The sequence below is a fragment of the Eutrigla gurnardus genome (assembly GCF_963514095.1).
Source record: "Eutrigla gurnardus genome assembly, chromosome: 23".
Taxonomy (NCBI): Eukaryota; Metazoa; Chordata; class Actinopteri; order Perciformes; family Triglidae; genus Eutrigla; species Eutrigla gurnardus.
Window position 1 is genome coordinate 16,079,797 of NC_139934.1, and position 12,493 is coordinate 16,092,289.

The 12,493-nt window shown below is 41.6% G+C and overlaps 1 long non-coding RNA gene across 3 annotated transcripts; it reads left to right on the top strand.

Moving 5' to 3' along the window:
- The first annotated feature begins 10,078 nt into the window (after window positions 1–10,078).
- On the top strand, window positions 10,079–11,798 carry LOC311009192. 3 transcript variants are annotated; one of them, XR_014596612.1, is made up of 4 exons: window positions 10,079–10,363; window positions 10,641–10,745; window positions 10,945–11,030; window positions 11,660–11,798. It is a non-coding gene; the product is annotated as an uncharacterized lncRNA (long non-coding RNA). The 3 variants fall into 3 exon arrangements; XR_014596613.1 differs by having other exon boundaries at window positions 10,641–10,742; XR_014596614.1 differs by lacking the exon at window positions 10,641–10,745.
- The last annotated feature ends 695 nt before the right edge of the window (window positions 11,799–12,493 follow it).

Consider the following 12,493-nt stretch of genomic DNA (forward strand, 5'->3'; position numbering starts at 1 on the left):
TTGGGGACAAGTAGGCAGGCCGCCCTCCTTTTCAAAAGATAACATGGACTATAGTGCAGCCACATGGATTGCTTACAACACAATGTAACCGCTTGAGAGCAATTTTGACTCGAACATTTTTACTAGATTTCATTTTAATGCCTCAATTTGGTGACTTTTGAGAACCAAAATATGACATATCAATTACTGACCAATTTCTTACAAACTGCTGGTACTGATACAAATGTTGACATATTAAATGGGGTTGAGGAGTTTAAGCATTTCAGAAAAAATGAAAACAAAAGTGACTAAAACACAGTGCTTTTTACTATTGGTTCATTATGACTATTATTATTATTATTATTATTATTATTATTATTAATATAAGGTCCCGTTTACAGGAGGACGCTTGTGGGTAAAAACGACAAAATATTTGATCGGAAGTGCCTTTCGTTTAGACGGTGACCGCGTTTTTGGGGCTTAAAAAAGCAAGAGTGGAAACTTAAATACGCTCTGCCGTAGCGTTTCCGTGCAAAACTCTGCTCGGATCTGCTCACGGCGCGGCGCAGATAAGAGAAGCGTGCGGGGGACGCCTGTCGTGGTAATTCTCTAACCACCCTTTCGTTAACACAGCTCAGTTGGATAAGAAAACTTACTTCGAACACAACAATTGTCTTTGTCTTTTATTTGAAGCTTCAAAGGCACGAGTCATACAGAGTGTTGCACAGTCTGCAGGAGAGTACAAAGATGGAGAATGTGCGGAGAAGATTTATAGTCAGATGTATAGGTTGGCTCCTCTTTTCTCTTCGACCCCACCCCTCCTTATTCCGCACACGATCAGACAGTTTCACTTTATGTACGTGACACGATATGTCAGCTCAAACAGTTGAGCGACAGGAAACTAGGTAAGAAAGACAATTCCATATACGGTGAAAATGTCTTGCTGCTTGCTGCATAGACAAGATCATGTGTACAAAATAATATTTCCATTACACGCCTTGCCATGGCCACGGGGGAAAACAGAACGTTCATGAGCCAAACCAGCCACAAGGATTTCCCCTTAGAATAAGCGCTGCTGCCCTCCTGTTTAGGCCGATCATTAGAGCTGCTAGTTAAATCCATTTGCCTTGATAAAATAATTTTGGGCGAACATTGAGACTGTGGCGGCCTAAATTAGACTCGGTGCGCCATAGTCTTGTCAATGTGTGGGAAACACTGTTTGAGAGTATATACCTCTATCAAAAATGGCTGTCCTTCATTTGCAGTGGCTTTCTTCTCATCTAGCAATTCCTCATCTAAAGAAACCTGATTCTTTTAAAGAAAGTTGTTTTTTGTTTAAAATGATTCAAGTTCAGATACAGAGCAGATACAATTTCAATTAATTCACGACATTTACTTTGACCACATGTTGCCATCTCTCATGGTCACTGTCACCTCTATCATGAATCAAATAATCTGCTGGCTTCTACTCATCACATACTTATATCACTTGTTAAAGAGTGAGACTGTACTGCACTGTAATATATTCAATCATTGGTAAATATAACCAATTGGTTGCAGGATCAGGATAATATGAAACACATAATAACATATTTACACTATGGATACGTACCTCAATTACAGCATCCTGTTGAAGACTTCTTCTCAGTGTGGTTCTTGGTATTTCTGAGCGACTGCAAGGCTCCAGGTATTCCTTGTACTTTCGTTTTGGCATCTAACAAGTACAAATATTATTTGCATGAACATGATGGTAATTTTTAAATCCTTTTCATACGTATATTTAGGCTTCTAATTTAACATTTGTGATGGTCAGTGTAAAGTGAAAGGCCAATTTATGGAGTCTCTTATTTGCTTAGAAGTGCTCACTGATTGAATACATGTCAGTGATCACATCAGTAATAACATCATCAAAAGCTACATCCCTCATCAAGACATAACGATATGATTGACAAAAATCCCACAAAATGATATCTAAAGACAGGTTTATGCCTCACATCCAACGTGACCTACATAAGCAGAAATCAAGAAGCAACATGGGAAGGTCACAGGCAGCACCAGTGAGGTATTCATAACCAATTTTACTTTCCATAAATGCCCATCAACATCTAATCCAATAACAGCAGTGAGAAGTGATGTCAATGTCCACTGCTTTCATACACAAGTTTGATTCATAAAGGACAACTGAAATGGGTGACTTAATCATAAGATTAATCCCATTTAGTTGTCCGCTACTTTATGCAGATCAGTGGCGTCCAACGTGACCCTCCTTAGGAATTACCAAAAAAACTTTTAAACTCATCATTGTCCATCTAAAATAGACAGATTCAGCAACTGTTGTTGACTCACAAACATGCAAATGCAGTGCAGCATCTCCTTTTATTCTGCTGCTGAAGCCACTTTCACTTTAGTTTCACAGAAAACACGTCACATGGTGTGATGGCGCTGCAGAATGAAGACTTCCTCCACTTTATAGGAGGAAATATGTTCCAACATGACGCTGATTTCCTGACAACGTATCAAGGTAAACTTCAGGACTCAATTCAGTAACATTTTCACTGCCACTATTCTATTAATATAGTCTATATCTATTTCTCATTGTGTCACATACACAAGCATGTTTTATTAAAGGTTGTATCAGCGATTCTGGGCCAAACATAAATGATCACATTCATCTGTTTTTACCTCACGATCCCCTAGCTGCCCTGTGAGAAGGACCACAATTACAGCTGGAGTGTACAGCAAAGAAGGAACCGCAGTCAGGTTTAGGGTTAGCAACAGAGGGGTTTCTTCTTAAGCATCCTGTATCGATCCATCAGAGGGGTATTCCACCAAACTCGCTAATTAAAGCGGCGCTTACCTGGTTAAGCCTGGTTAGAACTAAACCCGTTCCATTAACGAATTTCAGCCGCGCCTTGTTGAGGCTAATTCAAGCCAGGTTAACGTTGTCGTGTGTTACACCGTTCACGGGATATAAAGCCAGACCAGAACCATGAATGTCGAATCATCGAGAAAATGGCAGAAAAGACCAGAGAAAAAATTATTGATGGAACTGTATGAGGATTACAAACCCATCATATCCAAAAAAGGGAATACTGTAGTGATAAATAAAAATCACGAGGCTGCTTGGGCAAGAATTGCCGAGCGATTAAATACGGAAGTACCGTTAAGAGTAACATGTTTTAATATAACACTGACAACGATTTCTGTAATGTGAGGATAGTGTAGAGGTAACGTGCCGGCTTTACATGCAGCCGGCCACGGTTCAATTCCCGACTATGGAACTTTGTGAAACTTCTTTCTTTGGCCGGACCTCTCTCTCTCTCTCTCTCTCTCTCTCTCTCTCTCTCTCTCTCTCTCTCTCTTATAGATAGGCCTAGTAAATGCATCTACATTGACCAACTCATTTATCTCAACAATTCAATGAACATATTCAATGAACCTATTAATTAACTCACCTAAAAGGAATTTATGTGACTGAAAATTGCATACAGCAATGCCTTTGTCATTGGGATCTATAACATGCTATTAATAATAAAATCTTTATGCCTATCATGTTTTTGCAAGTTATATTTGGGTTCTGGGGAAATTGTATGACATATTTATCATAGTTAAGGTAAAATGTTGGTCTAATTCTCTGATCTAAAGACAATTATACAAGCAAGCAAAAAAAAAACACACATGAGATGTCCTCACCGGGATGTGAACCTGGGATGTCCACATTCAAGGGCAGGTACATCAACTGGGAGCTTTAAGTTATGATATGGCCAGTCGGTGTTAAACAAAATACACTATTTATTTATATTTTTTTAATTGCAAGCATGTATTCTTAGATGCTTGATGAAAATATAGTCTGTTTGTACTTCATATATGTAATTTTGGTAATTTTTGGTCTTTCACGTGACGAAATCACGAGGACTAGGCTTGGCGGAACCTTCTGCTGGTACAGTTGTTTCCGACAGACGGACTTCTCTGAAACCCCCGCTAAAGTAAGCCTGATGGTTAGCCTGCCCCGGGGCAGGCTAGTTTGGTCGGATAAAAACCCATGGTTACTTAGCGGAGAGTGCCTCAAGTCATGTTAATGGAACACAACTCTCGCTAAAGGTCGCGAGGCTTATCGAAATTAGCCCGGCTTTGCGCTTAGCGAGTTTGATGGAATACCCCTCAGGCCAACCCAGGTTGTCAAAATGGCACCTATTTATAGGGTGTGGCAGCTAATGACCCTAGAAGAGTCCATCCGCTGGGGTCCACTGCCTACCCACATGTTTAACCCACCCTTTTTATTTCTATATTTCCACCACATAATCACTAACCTATATACACACCCTCGTTTACCTCTACTAACAAAGAAAATACACATATCCACCTCCTATGCCATTTACATAGATACAATACACACCTCAACCAACCCCACAGCAATTTACACTTGGTTGTCCCCGGAACTATAAAAGCAGTGTCCGTTTCCTGGAGAAGCCTTTTGCCTGCACACCCTAAGGACAAAGACTACAATACACTCGACACAATACACCTTAGCTTATATCCTTGCTTAAATAATTAACACATTTAATATGCCCATTTAACCATTATGTAGTGATGGCGAGATGAAGCCTCATGAGGCATCGAACCACTTGAGCCAATTGGTAGAGAAAGGGTTCATTTCTCGAAGCTTCATGTGCACACGATACCACCTACTGGCCAAGTGTATAATCACAGGCAGCTGTATCTGAACCACATAATGTGTGATGCATTGACTTTTTGTGTCTGTTATGTCTATTGGGAATGACTATGAATTACAAAAAATGGATAACCAAATAATTACTCAAAGATCATTCAAGCTGTTCTATTATTCTATACAGACAGTGTGGTAACAGGGAGAAGACATTGGGGGAAACTGATCCCGGGCGGGGAGTCGAACTCCTCCTCTGTCAGGAGGCGGGTGCCCTAACAACTGCGCCACCGGCCGCTTCGTGATGAAATAATTTCTGTACATAAATTATCACATATGTGTATAATAAATTGTTTGAATGTTTTCTGTGTGTGTAAATTTCCCCCGAATGGTAAAATCATCACTCTCCTAAATCTCTCTCTCTCCCTTAACTCTCCAAACTATCCAAACTCTCAACTGACCGCAACTCTGCTTCAAAACCCACATTTTGAATGGAGTCTGAGGGGTCTATATAGCTGTAAAACCTCGCGGCAAACTCTGAACCACTTCCCGAAGCAGTCACGTGGTACAGCCGGGCAGCGAGGCTTCGGACGTCATCATTTTTGGCCCCTCCCCTAAATGAAGCAAGCCTCGATACGCGCTTCGCGGAAACGCCCCCTCCATTACTCGACACACGCTTCGAAGCCTCGGCGCTTTTCGTAACATCACTACCATTATGTCTAGTGGTGGGCAAGTGAAGCCTTATGAAGCACTGAGGCTTTCCTAGCAATTGTGTTGAAAAAGATTCAAAGCTTCAACGCTTCAGTGATGGTGACATCTGGTGGACAACTGAAGCCATAGCAACCTCTCAAGAGCTCTGACCGTATCAATCCCATGTCAGCAATAAAAGTTTAGAAAAGACTGTGTGGTTTATTTACGTGTTTTGTTCATTCATACATTCATCGCCCATACTGTAAAACATCCCAGATTAAGCCAACGGATAAATCTAAATGATATGAAGGGTTAAATGTTGGTTAAGGGGTTTATTTATTTGATCATGGTATGTGAACCAAAGAGTCCAGATAATAGTTTGTCATAGACGAAGTTGTATGGTCGAGGAGGAATGTTTATGCACAGAACAGACAGGTTTGTATTAAGAAATAGAATTTCTTCCACTGTGGCAGGCTTCAGTCTCCTCTTCTGGCTCACGACGCATGAACGCTACGAGCCAATGAAACGCACTGACACACACTGTGAGCCAATGACATGCACCGGTACACTATGAGCCAATGAAACGCTTCGAAACATTTCGAAGCAATCGGCGCGTTTCGGATCGCATGCATTTGCGCCGATGCATGAACGAGACTTGAAAATTTCCGCCGGAACTCGTCATAAACACGTCAAGTTCCCACCACGTCTGAGAGAGTGGCGCCACCTACGTTTACTGCAATGGTTAATTTTTTTCATAGCAATGGCGGAGCATGGAGACCCAGGGTCTGACCGCAACTCTGCTTCAAAACCCACATTTTGAATGGAGCTGCAAACATAGCTGTAAAACCTCGCGGCAAACTCTGAACCACTTCCCGAAGCAGTCACGTGGTACAGCCGGGCAGCGAGGCTTCGGACGTCATCATTTTTGGCCCCTCCCCTAAATGAAGCAAGCCTCGATACGCGCTTCGCGGAAACGCCCCCTCCATTACTCGACACACGCTTCGAAGCCTCGGCGCATCTCGTAACATCACTAGAGACCCTCAAAAGCCCAACGTAATTCTTATGGAGCACACGGTCGGAGCAACACTTGATCAAGGTAAAATGTTTAAAGAATGACATTTTCACATCAGTAGTTCATTGGAATTAAATTGACATGAGTAATTAGCTATATTAAATATGTTGGCGGATTGTCCCCGTCTAGATTAGAAGATTAGAGAATATTAACGGATAAAAGTTTAAGCTAGCACGCTGGATAACGATAGCAACACATGCAACAGGCGGACGCATGTAAATTCTGTTCACTAAATATAACTTATTCGAACACTGTCAATTTATACCAATAGCCAGCTTAATGTGCAGGGAGTGTGATTGTAGATAAACATCAATTTAATATAATTGAGGCTATATATATAGGTTTGAGTGCGGGGTGAAAAAGTTCACATTTGAATATTAAATTCAAACTGAGCTGCATCCGCCGATCCTGATGGTGGTAAACTTTATTGCAAATAATAATAATAATAATAAAAAAACCGGGGTGATTCTGGTTGTGTTAATATAATTACCGTGTGTGTATTGGGCAACTTGATTTTTTTTTTTTTTTTTTTTTTCAAAAAGCTGATAGGAGTATAGTGTATATTATAAAGCTGGTGTGTCTACTGTTGTGATTTTGGACGGTGAGAACACAAACTGGGTTTATACTGGCATGGTTATATTTTTCATGCATATGTATCATGTTACTAATTCTCCTTGTGAATATTGTGGAGACTGTATTATGTTGACTGATGTTGAACCTAGGCCACTGTTCTTTTTCACTTTCTTGGTTTGGCTCTTGCTTCCAAGATGGCCATCTTTTAAGTGTTGTTTTTTCCTGTCATTTTGTATTTTTTTTGCTTCAATCCGCAACCTCAACCTAATAAATCGCCGGATTATCTTTTCTTTTATTTCACAGCATGATGGAAGCCTGCTGGAGAATGCCAGAGCTTCCTTCTCCAACACACCCACTGCGTTTGGAAGCTCCATGAGGGAGGAACCAGTCTTCGTCCTGAACAGTTCCTCGATGTGGTGAATGACATCATAGGCTTCTTGGGAAGGGTGGCAGAGGGCACCTGACTTTTCATTTTCTTTTTCTTCCCCGTTATATTTACAACGTAACTTCCCTTGGTTTTTGCATTGTTTTTCCTGTTCTCTGTTCTGTTTTTAATTAAAAACATCTTAAACTTCCCAGTGGTGTGGTATTTGAAAGTGTGCGAAAGTGCAAATGCATTGTTTGAATATGATTACCTCGCATATTTTTTTGTTAGTAGTGTCTTTGTAGGTGGTTAAATGGCTTCTTCCAACTTTAACCACCCATGCTTTTCGCCTGTCCCTGTCTTTGGGGAAGCCATACATGCGGACACCCCTCTCAGAGCGATTGGAGCATCCCCACGCAGCACAGCACACCATCGTGAAGACTGTCAAGGACTACATAGTGAAAAGGACACAAACAGCTTAACATGCTGATCTGTTTCACTTCTTTACATACTGTTTTAAGGAATTTATTGTGGTATTAAGTGCTTTTGGGAAAAACAAGACTGTGATTTATTGTGCTACTGATTTATTGTGCATCACTGAGTAGAGTAAGTTTGAGATGAGGAAGAATAGTTAACACATAGTGATAGAAATAGTGATTTATAGTGAATTCAAATCAAAGTGTAATTTATTTGCCATGGATTTCATATTAGAATACAGTTATCATAATGTTGTTACGAGTCCAGACCTAATGTGCAGTCAATGGGCAAATCTTTGTTAGTCACCTTTCTCCTCACTCAAATCTGAAAGTTAAGAAAAAGAGAAAATATTACGACTTTTCAACGACTGTACAGTAAAGTTAAGTTGATAAACTTAACGGAGTTCAAATCAATTAACACAAGAATATACATGTTGCAACGCAAAGCATTTAGCATTTTTTCAATTGCCCGCCAAGCACTTCCGGGAACTTTTGGAGGCTACATGTACCACGTGATCGGCCGGCGTTTTGAACTTCCGTTGTCGCCACTCTCTCTCTTAAGGACTCTAACCACGTCCAAGTCGGACACAGGTGCACTTCACGGACCGTTTTTTCTTTTTTTTTTTTATCTAAACTTTATTAATTTTACATACACACACACACGCACACAAGGCAACATGTGGAAGGCATTCTTTTTCCCAGTATATTTGTATTATCATTCTATGTTTGTATTAACCAGACCTCACATATAATAGGCCGACTCACAGCACAATGCACGGAACTTAAGATCGAGCGTAGCCGAATTAACACAAGAATATACATGTTGCAACGCAAAGCATTTATTGACCATTATTTACCGATCGTCGTGGTTTTCCTAGTGTTTTTCAATTGCCCGCCAAGCACTTCCGGGAACTTTTGGAGGCTACATGTACCACGTGATCGGCCGGCGTTTTGAACTTCCGTTGTCGCCACTCTCTCTCTTAAGGACTCTAACCACGTCCAAGTCGGACACAGGTGCACTTCACGGACCGTTTTTTCTTTTTTTTTTTTATTTAAACTTTATTAATAATTGTATACATAACAAAAACTATCGCTCCAGGGGAAACTTCACGGACTTTGCACAAATAATATGGCCTGCTCAGTGACGCTCGCTTTCTCCGTCGCTGACGAACTCGAGCTGAGGCATTTGAAGTCCCGTCGCTGACGGAGGCTGAGGAATTTTCTCACGTGGGAAATACCACGTGATAATTCTAACCAACTAGGGCAACGTTGAGGGGAGTGTCCTATGTCCGCACTTATTTCAGACCATCTGCAGAGAAAAGCATGCGAAGGGAGGTACCCTGGAGATACCGCGAGTTTTTAAAGTCATGTGACATGTCGCAAAGGGAAGTTATCACCAGCATTTGTGACGTTTTTTTCCCAGAATGCCTGGTTTTGCGAGGCAAATGCATGCGCATGCTTGATTCGAAACAAGCCTAAGGCTCGTTCGGGATGGGCTTGGCTTGGCTTGACTTGACTTACCACGCCGACGAGAGCTGCAGGTGTCTGAGGGGGCGGGCTCTAAAAGAGACGGCAGCCAAGCGCCGTCAAGTCGGACAACAAAGTCAACGTGACTATAGTGCTCAAGCGATAGAACACAGCAGCAAACCAAAGAGGATGTGTTGTGTGTGTGTGTAATGTGTTATATATATATTACATACACACACACACGCACGCAAGGCAACATGTGGAAGGCATTCTTTTTCCCAGTATATTTGTATTATCATTCTATGTTTGTATTAACCAGACCTCACATATAATAGGCCGACTCACAGCACAATGCACGGAACTTAAGATCAAGCCATGAGATCAAAGCGACCAAAATAAAAACTATCATTTCACCACAAGGTGGCCGCCGAGTGCGGACCTGAACACACGTCATTGAACTTTTAACCAATGAGAACCATTCCACTGTAGCGGAGGTGTGGACAAGCCGGTTGCAGCCACCGTGCACCGCGCTGCCAAGCGCCGCAAGAAGCGGCTCTTAAAAACTTGTTCCCGCGATGTTTTGGGTCACGTGATATGGTCGCGACCCTGTGACGTCTTTGCAGTCGGCTGCTAAGTCGGACACAAATTCTAGCCATCATGCATCGCTTTCAACCCACAATACATCACGTTAGGTGGCGCGCTGCTGGCGGCTACATCAAGTCGAACTCGCCTCTATTGAAGCACTTTAGTGTTTCGGTCACGTGACGCTGATGTTCGATACAAGCTCCGACACAGAGGCTGTGTTCGAAATGCCATACTAACGTCCTACTCGTACTCAATTGTGACGTAAATTTGAGTACGTAGTGCGTTCACATACAATAGTATGCGGATTTGTGTATGCGAGAAATGCCCGGATGTATACTGCATTGGCAAGAATTTCTGAGTATACAGCGGACCTTGCTAAATCTACTCAACTTGCCCAAAATGCATTGCGGCTCGTCTGACTTCTGAAAAGTTTTGAATAATGGCGGACGACTGCGGTGATTCTGTTGACAGTCCGACACAAACCGCGTACACATGTAAGTATACTGTAACATGACTTTTACGTTTCCAGCTGACTTTTAAATCGTATTGATAATGAACGTTACTTTATTGTTGTTGGAATTGTACGTTAACGTTACGAATCGAAGGTCCTGCCAGCCGGCTAGCCTACAGACGGTAATTTACCATAGAGGTTAGCGAGCGTAACCGAAGCGGCAAATGTGCCGTTTTCTAAGAAGATGGTGCTTATGTGAAAACGTGATAATATATTTACTAACGGTGGTTAATAACGCGGTGCACCGTTGTCCGTTAAAGGGAGGGATGCAGACACCGGGCGCCTCATTCAGTGGAGGGAACGATGAGGAGACGTTCACCGGCAGGAGGAATGCTGCTCTGAGAGGCTTCACTTAAGAAAATGTGGTATTAAATATTATAATTCTCATATGCAGGGCTTAACTACTGGTGCATATTTAGCTTCTCAATGATATAAGGTTGAACACCAGCGTATATAGATGGGAGATGTCCTGCTCTCCTGAGATGTCTACCTGAAACGTTCTGGTGAACAGCAAGAAATCATCAATGAACTGTAACACTTTTCTACGTGCTGTTCTTCATATAGGATGTTTATTGAAGAACATTAGATGGAGGGAAGGTGGAGCTGGATGGACAAAGAAGAAGTGGGAGAACATGAAGCAGAAATACAAGGTGAGTTGGAAGCAGTTTAAAGTATTGAACTCTACATGCTTGATGTGAAGCATGAAATAAACAAGATGAAGTTGTCTTTCTTATTAATAATCAGGCAAAGTCAGTGCAGGGTAATATCTACAATGTGTTCAAACATCAGAGTCCATTAAGTTTATCCCATGTGGAACAGTATTACTGTACATATTATAATATATGACTAGTGGTGAATAGTTGATCTAAACAATGATTACGATAAGTGTTTGTATGTATGTATATGTTGTTTATAGGAACTGAAGATGTCAGCACTGAGGGAGGAGAGGTCACTGCTGCACACTGGAAGTGTTTGTTGTCATGGATGAGGTGATGGATGGAGCAAAGACCTGCTATTACCCCACTACACCCCATCTCCTCAGCCATGATGCCAACCATTGCAGCAGGGTCTCTCCTCCAGAGCAGGAGGGAAATAGACCTGCAGGCCTAAAACATGAGTCAACAATCGTATATATATTCAGATATTTATTATTTAGATTTGTACACAACCTAATAATCGTAAAACATTAAACAGGAAACATTTGTAACAACTTCTACTGTGTGGTATTACTGATGAACACAAATAAAACCTCAACAATAATCATGTTCCTGCAACACAGGGATCTGGACATTTGGAGCAGACACTGCAGCTACAAGCCTCTGAGGATATCCCAGGACTGCTGGAGTGGCTCGGCTTCGTCGCTGTCACCCCCATCACCACCGTGGAACTATGGACATGGAACCCATCTGTTCTGTTAGTAAGCAGTGGACGAGGTTCTCCGTGGAACACCTTGAAAGACAGAAGTCCTTCCTTAAATCCCCTTCCCGAAGTAGAGGCCCATCGGGGGAACAGGAGGATCGACCTGCAATACGGCCGTCTGGCACCAACCTGTAACAGAAAACATCAGATATTACATTTATTCTGAATGTTTTCCTATTCATTTGTTGATAAACTACTTATTTATTCTTATCATACACGTATTGCAACCTGTATATATAACATGGATTATTTGTCTAATAAATGATTCACTAATATCCCACTTGCTTGTACTTGTTTATTTTTATCACACCAAACTCATGCATGATATTATTAAAACCACTTATATTAGCCTACATGTAGCCTACATTTGTTTATGCATGCATATGCACATCTATTGATAATCAAATAATAAAGGAACGTATTTAAACCAGATAAGTCATATTACTTACTTCAGAGGGAAATCCAAATTCCATGTATGTGAATAATGTAGCTCCTCCGACGGGCAGATTGCCTCCGTCGTCTCCGTGGTGAAGGTGCTGGTGTTCCGTGGTCAGAGGTATAATACGATCTATGAACGGACGATTAATGATCGATAAAAGCTGCTTAATAGTCGCGATCAATGGCGAGTGAAGAAGCTACTCAGGTAAGAGGAAGAAAGAGGGAAAGCGTGGGAGCGCGCATATTTACATTGACA